The sequence below is a fragment of the Pezoporus occidentalis genome, unplaced genomic scaffold, assembly GCF_034315485.1.
Source record: "Pezoporus occidentalis ecotype Australia unplaced genomic scaffold, CSIRO_AGI_Poc_V1 ctg110, whole genome shotgun sequence".
NCBI lineage: Eukaryota > Metazoa > Chordata > Aves > Psittaciformes > Psittacidae > Pezoporus > Pezoporus occidentalis.
Window position 1 is genome coordinate 1,569,577 of NW_026912887.1, and position 7,416 is coordinate 1,576,992.

The 7,416-nt window shown below is 43.4% G+C and overlaps 1 long non-coding RNA gene across 1 annotated transcript; it reads right to left on the reverse strand.

Annotated features, from left to right (window-relative positions):
- Window positions 1-2,343: 2,343 nt before the first annotated feature.
- Window positions 2,344-5,705, reverse strand: LOC134170549 (uncharacterized). The gene is made up of 4 exons (XR_009967306.1): window positions 5,132-5,705; window positions 3,149-4,002; window positions 2,826-2,897; window positions 2,344-2,442 (listed from the first exon to the last, which is right to left on the reverse strand). It is a non-coding gene; the product is annotated as an uncharacterized LOC134170549 (long non-coding RNA).
- Window positions 5,706-7,416: the final 1,711 nt, after the last annotated feature.

The window sequence follows — 7,416 nt, forward strand, 5'->3', positions numbered from 1 at the left end:
CCTGGCTCACTGCAACTGAACACCAGCCTTGCAGGCTGTGTGTTCATGAGCTTGAAGTGCTTTAAGCATATCAAATACTTAACTCCGCTCACTGTGATGTTAAAAAGGCTGCCAAAACTGCAAAGCTTGCAGAAGGAGAGAAAGCACAAGAGGAGGTTAAAACCAAACAATAGCTTTAAAGAGATGTAGAAGTCGGTGACAGCAGGAGATTCCAGGTACCCATTAAAATCTCTGTTCTCCCCTAACCTAGACATAGTCATTTCCATCCTTTCCCCCTGAAGCCAGTAAAACAGCATTAAAAGAAAAAAAATCAACAACTGTCCTACATTTACACAAGTGGAACAGTGAAAACCAATGAAAGCCACTTGGCATCTTTATAAGACAGTTCAAATAAAAATTAATGGCACATGTAATAATAATTCCGAGAGTATTTTGTTTCCATTTATATCCAGCTAAGAGACAATTTTTGGTGCATTTGGTTTTATAGATCTGTGTATATGCAGCAAAGTAGAAATCCTGCACATGGGCAAATAAATAAGAGGCTATGACTGGCTGACAGCAAGATTTGTAGAGCTAATTAGTTCAATGAATAGGAAAGGCACTCAAAATAACAGCTCATCAAATAGTTCTTCATACAAGAGAGATCTGTCACCCTGCCTATGCTGAATAAATATTTTTACTGCCTTCCAGAGATCAGTGCCAACAGAAGCAAATAAAACCAGAACACAACAATGATAAAACCCCACCAAACTCCACTGACTCCAACCCTCCCAGGCAGCTGCCAGGCTGTCCATAAAGGAAAGGTCCTCAAACATCCATAAACCCTGTCGTGTCGCACAGCACAAGAGCTGCACGTGCTCCTGTTGTTGCATTACATCCTTCTTGCACGGCTCTCTGTTACCAATGCACTGTGCTGAAAATCACGGTTCATTAGGAAGACAGAACATATTCCCAAAGCACACTTATGGCCTCGTGGAAATGGCAGCACCTTGGGCAGACATTTGAGGTCAATTCAATTCTGTGAGAGCTCGCTGCAGAAGTGCTGTCATCAGACAGAACAGGTCTGAGCAAGTGCCTTTTGGTGGGGGCCCATGGGGTGAGGTACTGAAGATTAAGGAAATAATCATGTTTTGAACTAGTAACAGATTAGAGTACAATCAACAGTGTTCTATAGGCAGGATACTAATAACACTGTGGGGTTTTAAAGCCTACAAGTATTACCTGATTCAATCCCTTCTCTCAGGGACAGCTCCATCCCCTCAGGAGAACTTCTATGAAGTACATAATTATGAGAGGCAAACCAGGTTACAAGAAACTGTTCTGGGCACAACACTTGGTTACAGAGTGCAACATAAAGCACTCACCCATCTGTATCTCATCCTTCTTGATGCAGAAGAGTAAATAACATACTGAGTTAATAACGAGCATCAAGAGAAGAGGAAGAACAAGGAAGCATGGAGGATGCACAAAGGCAGCTGACTGAAGCCAAAAGCAAGGACCCTACCCCTTCTAGTAGCAAGTGCTGAGCAGGACAGAGAGAAGGGAAAGGTTCACGTATAGAAGCAGCCGACAGGAGGGAATCACTCACACAGGTACCAAGAGACAAACTCCCCCAAAGGGCCCCGAGAGCTACTTTACATCTGGTCACAAATGAGCCTGCCCCATCCCCAGCAGCTCCTGCCAACTGTTACCAGCAGAACTGTCCCCCTTACAGAGAAATATAATAATGTTAAATAGTCCAAAGTAATTCATGGCTTACATGGTTTTAGTATTGACATTCAAGTGCACCATCAGCTCCTCTGGTGAGTGATATTTCTAATTGATTTGAAATTGTGATATACCTATTATTCAATCAACTCAGTTTTGAAAACTCAATTGAGATCTGAAACCAGGCCAAGAGATATAACAAGACTGTAGCAGCTACATATTTAAAAGAGGAGAAAAAGTAAACCATCTGTTTGCTTATGTATAGTAATATAAAACATATCCTTGCCATCTCTTTTGATTTTGCCACTGTACTCCTTTGAAGAGCTACACAGAAGAAAACTGCTTCGGCTATAGCTGGCTTTCATCATCCTCCCCAAATCTTAGTCTTCTTTTACAGCAAATCATTACAATTCTATTCATCTTTTTATGCCTATAATCCAGAGTTTCAAGCACACTCTTGGATATAAAGGCCATTTGGGCCAAACATAAATTGATGAAATGTTGGCCTTGTCTTCTAAGCATTTCAAAATGGTCACATGTATTTCAGCATTTGAATTTTTCTAAAGCAGAGCCGCAGCAGCGAGTGAAGAACTGAGTAAACCCACATCTGAACAGTAAATTCACATCTGAATTGGTGATTTAACTTCTTACCACTGCTTTGTCCAATCTTCCTGAGCTTCCTTTTGAACAAAGCTGTTCAACGGGCGCGTTTCCACCCAGATACTGAGCCTGGCTCTTGAGAACATGCCACAAAAAGGGTCAATTGTCATTTCTGTTCCACTCCCCTTGTGCTGCCCCTGCGGGGCTCAGTAACATCTCCCAGGTTGACTGAGGCACGTGGCCAGCGTGAACAAAGCCCACACTCACAACTAGTATCACCCATAACAGACTGTTTTTCTCCTGTGCTCACCCTCTCATACCGAGTTCTTGTGTGTGAACAGGCCACAGCCAGCGCTGCAGCTGGGACTGAGGTGCACCAAGTTGCTATTTCCATTATCCAGCCCCATTTCCAAGCTTTAATCCGTCAGCAATTCCAATCCACCGGTATCTCACAGTAGTAGAGTTATCCCACATGTACAAATCCAGCTGTAAATGACAAGCTAGCCATTCTGACTTACCACAGCATCTACATCCAGCTTGGGTTTAACTTCGGAGCCTGTTCTTAGTACAGAAAGGGAATTCATTTCATCCTGTACAAGAAACAGCAAAGAAATTGAAATGGAACACTGGGGAAAGCATCTCCTAATGGTTTTCACCAAATTTATTCATATAGAATATAGAGGAAAAAATAAAGGAAAACCTAATGTACTTTTTGCACCACAAAGTAACACTGAATTCAACCTTGTTCCTGAGCACTGGGAGTTTCAAAGCTGGGTATGTAGGTCAGGTACACAAGCCCCACAGAAATGCAACTTCATGAGGTTATTTCTGAAACACTTACTCTGAAAGAAGACAGATATGGACAAATTCTTTGGGAGCTGAAGTCAGCGCAGGTCTTTCCACTTGGGATGAAACACCAGCAGAGAGCTGACATCTTTTATCTTTCCAGGTGTCAGTTTTGGCCTCTGCAAAAAGGTGAAGTACAGAATCCTCCTGCACAAAAGGGAAAATTCATTCCTTTCATGAGCATGAACCCTTTAGCCCTGAAAATGCTCCTTCCTCTGACAGTCCAGGCAGTCCATGACTCCATCTTGTGACACTGGCAAAAGATGTGAGCACCCACAGCGTGTTCTGTGTGCAGCTCCAGGCATGGGGAGGTTTGGGGTATCCTGCAGTAACAGCCAGGGGTGGCTGTGCACATTTCCATGAGCTTTACAGAAGAGCAGCACAACAGCACAGCAATGTAACTGTAACTGAATCCGTGCTGGAGCAGCTGGATCTAAATCAGGACTAAAGCTAAGCCTGTGTAAATGAGTCGTGTGTAAAAGGCAGCAGCACGGCTCATACACGACTGAAATGGAGGTAAGTGTTGTACGTATTTAAGAGCTGGGAGCACAGCAATTACTCTGCATTTTTTGTCAGGAAGTCACCACAAAGCACGTGCAATCCCTTAATGCCAACAGAGAGAGATGTTGCTTTAAGTCTGCTTTATGTGTGACAGTGGAAGAAAGAACAAACTGATCAAAATACTGCACCCTGTGTCTTTCCTACAGCATACTTAGAGAGGCAGAAACTACTAATTCAGAGGAAATTCCTTTATCTAATATTATTCTGGTTCTAAGATCATGTTAGGCTGAAGTAATTCCCCTGGACTGTTGTAGCCCAAAGTATCTGCAGGGGACTGAGGAGAGACTTCTGCAATATGAAAAGGAGTAAAAATTGATCAGTGAAACATTTCAAGAACCAGGAAGTCCAGCCTTGGTAATAACAATATTAATATAACACCACCAGTAACACTCTGTTGTGTGAGCAGCACATGTCCATCATTCCCTTTAATGTGACTTTCAATCTTCAGGTTTTCTTCCATACCCATGAGAGCTCAGAGCATCTTCTCTCAAGCCAATCTAATTATACCAGTAAAAAATGGAATGAAATAGTCCCATTCATAGATTTAGTTCTCCCTCCTGCATTATTGCACCTTCTTTTGTTTTAGTGCTAACTGTGAAAGGAAACAATGATGAAACACACCAGGAGTGAGCAGATGAGCACATACAACTTGCTCAACTACCTTCAGTGTCTTATGTAATGTTCAATATTGATTTTGATTCAATGAGACTTCTATTAGAGTTATCTGTTCTAGCCAGCTGCCAAATGTACCTGCTCAGTAATGTGTCCAAATTCATTAACAGTTTTGTTTTAATAATATTTCATTTTAAAGTTTAATTTTATCCACACATTAGCTTCATATTACTTATGCAAATAAAAGCTTTATGGCTATATTAGCAATAATTCATTATCATTCCCTACTGGCTTAGTGAAGGAATTTGTAACTTTGGAGTATATCCAGAGCTTTTAATTGAAGATACTAAGGGAAGCCTACATTTAGTTAGAATCATCTGCACATACAAATTAACTATGATTAGCATAAGTCTCTCCAACTCTTTCCAGGCTCCCAGGCAGATTGTCTAGGATAGGACTTTTCCCCAAGTCCTGTCTGAAGGGTAATGTACTAGAGGTGGAATCCAATAAGCATCCTGGAGTAAAGAGGCTGTGGCTGCTGCAGCTGGGATCCAAGGCAAGCCAGTAATCTGTTCCCTTCCAGCAACTTGGACCAGGTAGGAGCGAAGGATGGAAATACCAAGACTGTATGGTCATGTTGCAAAACCACGTATGGTTTAGCTGCCTGGGCAGAGAGGGTATGTTTTGGTGGAACTTTACTATTTTCTGTTGCTTTACATCTTCATAACCAGCCCCCGGTACGGAACTTACAATGACTAACTGGAGAGAATACTGCAAGTAGATGGACTTGGTGATAATTACCTACCAGGTCAGTATCAGCACAGGCAGTCTTGCAGGGCTGGGTCTTCTGTGTTCCAGGGTTTCTGTCTCCAATCCAAAGGTAGAGGACTGGACCCTAAATCATCTCAGAAACCTATTAAGAAAATTACTATGTAGGTACTCCTTTCTTTGTGCTCTAAATGAGCTCTTGTTGGATGAGGAACCGACTCATGTTTACTTTATTATGTCCCAAGTCACATAAGGACTGTGGGTATCTTCCCCATCTCCTGCAGAAGACGTTTTAATTAGCCAATTATATTAGTAAAAAGCAATCTAATTTCTAGGCCAAACAATAGCATGGCACAGATATTAAAATCAAATTAGCAAGCCATGGCAGTGTTTTCCTGTAGCATGCAAACCCCACCTCCTGCCCAGATAATTATGTCTGCGTGGTGATCTGTGGCACGAAGAAAACACACACACGCTGTGAGTAATGAACACGGTGACAGGTGTTAAGAACTTCCCTCTACTGTCTCTCTCCACCTTTTGCCCTTTTAATTTAGTTTATTAGTAATCACTGTGTGTCCTTTAAATACATGCTTTAGAAAACAAACAGCAGCAAGTGCTGCTCCAGGAGATTCCGCTCCTGGTGCGCTGCAGACTTCCTGCACAACTCCAGCAAAGCCTCACAATTTCTATGCACTCTGCTGTAACAGGACAAACGCCTTCCCACCTCTTCCCTCCCTCCATGTCAAGTCAGTGTTGGGAGAGAGAAGAGGCCTCACCATGTCCTTGTGTCCGAGGCAGAGCAGCAAACCCCCAGGCATTCACAGCTCAGGATTGTGAGGCACAACGGCAATGGTTTTCTCCACAAAGAAACTCCAGCCACGTAACCTTTAACTGTGGTGGGAGAAGTGAAGCTTTCTTCATAAGGTACTCATATTAACAAAGAGGAGAGGGAGAGAGGGAATGGATCTTACAGCCTTGACTCCATACAGACCCTTTCTTTGCTCACAACTCTGAGTTTAAGCCAAAGCAGAGAATTAAAATGTTTGATCCAGGACGAAGGGTGCTTTTGATTGCCAAGTAGTGAAAGCTGAAAGGAATCTTTTCAGTTGTGCCTAGAATCCACCTTCTGAGATGGAAACAGACTGGAAACGCGTTTATCTGGGAATCAGAAACGGCCCTTTACAAAACAACTAGCTGCTTTGAAAAGGTGCTTCCACCTTCCCCTAAAAGAACACAGGAGCCGGCTCTACCCTTCCATGCTCCAGCACTCTGCAGCTCCTGCTGTCTGGGCACAGCTCTGAGCACACCCAGTCCTCTCCATAGCACCATGGGTTTGTCAGAGTGAGACATTTATCCTGCAAAGGCCATGGCAGCAGCACACCCGTCCTGGAAAGGCCAACAGATCAACTGTTCTGAACCCCTGAACTCTGAATGCTTCTTACAACCCTCCACAGGTTCTGAGGTGTAAAATCACCCCTAAACAAAACAGTAACCAAGTGTGGGAGCACCGAAAGGATGAAGCGGAAGAGAGATGTTAGGGGCCCTCCTTCCTCCGCTGGGATGCAGAGCCCTGCCCCTGCTGCACCAGCCTCAGCCCCAGCACAAGCTTTGATCTGACCAGGAGTAAGTGCTCCCCAAACAGCACGTGACAGCCCAGAAACACTCGGGATCCCTCCTGACACATTCCAGATCTGCTCTAATTTCCCTACATAAAATGGTAGTTCTTAAAGGGGCAGAATATCCACATATCTGAACCCAAATTCAATCTGTTATAAAGGAGTGTAAGGGAGGGATAAGGGGATTGCAGGGGTAATTTCTGCTTCCCTGGCTGTTGGTGTATCCCATGTTTCCTCTGTATTTACTGTACTGCTGAATGGAAATGCAAAGGTTTTACAATCAAGAAGAAAGGCAAATGAAATACAAAGTATTCCAGTGCTGTTCTAATGTAACTGCTGTCAACATTGCCAGTTACTCCTCCACAGTCAACAGAATTGTATGTACTGTATTTTGAAGGAGCATAAGGCCCAGAATTCCTTCGCCTTTCCTCACCCAGTGCCCCGTTCCCTGCTACCTCCAGTGCAATTAATGCACTGGATTAAAGCACGTGCTCCATCAGCTAAACAGAAAAGGCCAATTAACAACTCAACTCTCTACAAGCTTTCTGAGAAAATGCACCCAGGAGCATCCACCTATTTTTGGAACCACCGATATTCAAACCTGGGACCCCAGGACTTGCTGCACTTGCTGCTGCTGAAGTTAGTGTTAACTGGCTTTGTCCAAAGAGGCACTAACATCAGCCTCCTCTATATCCACTGGGAAGCA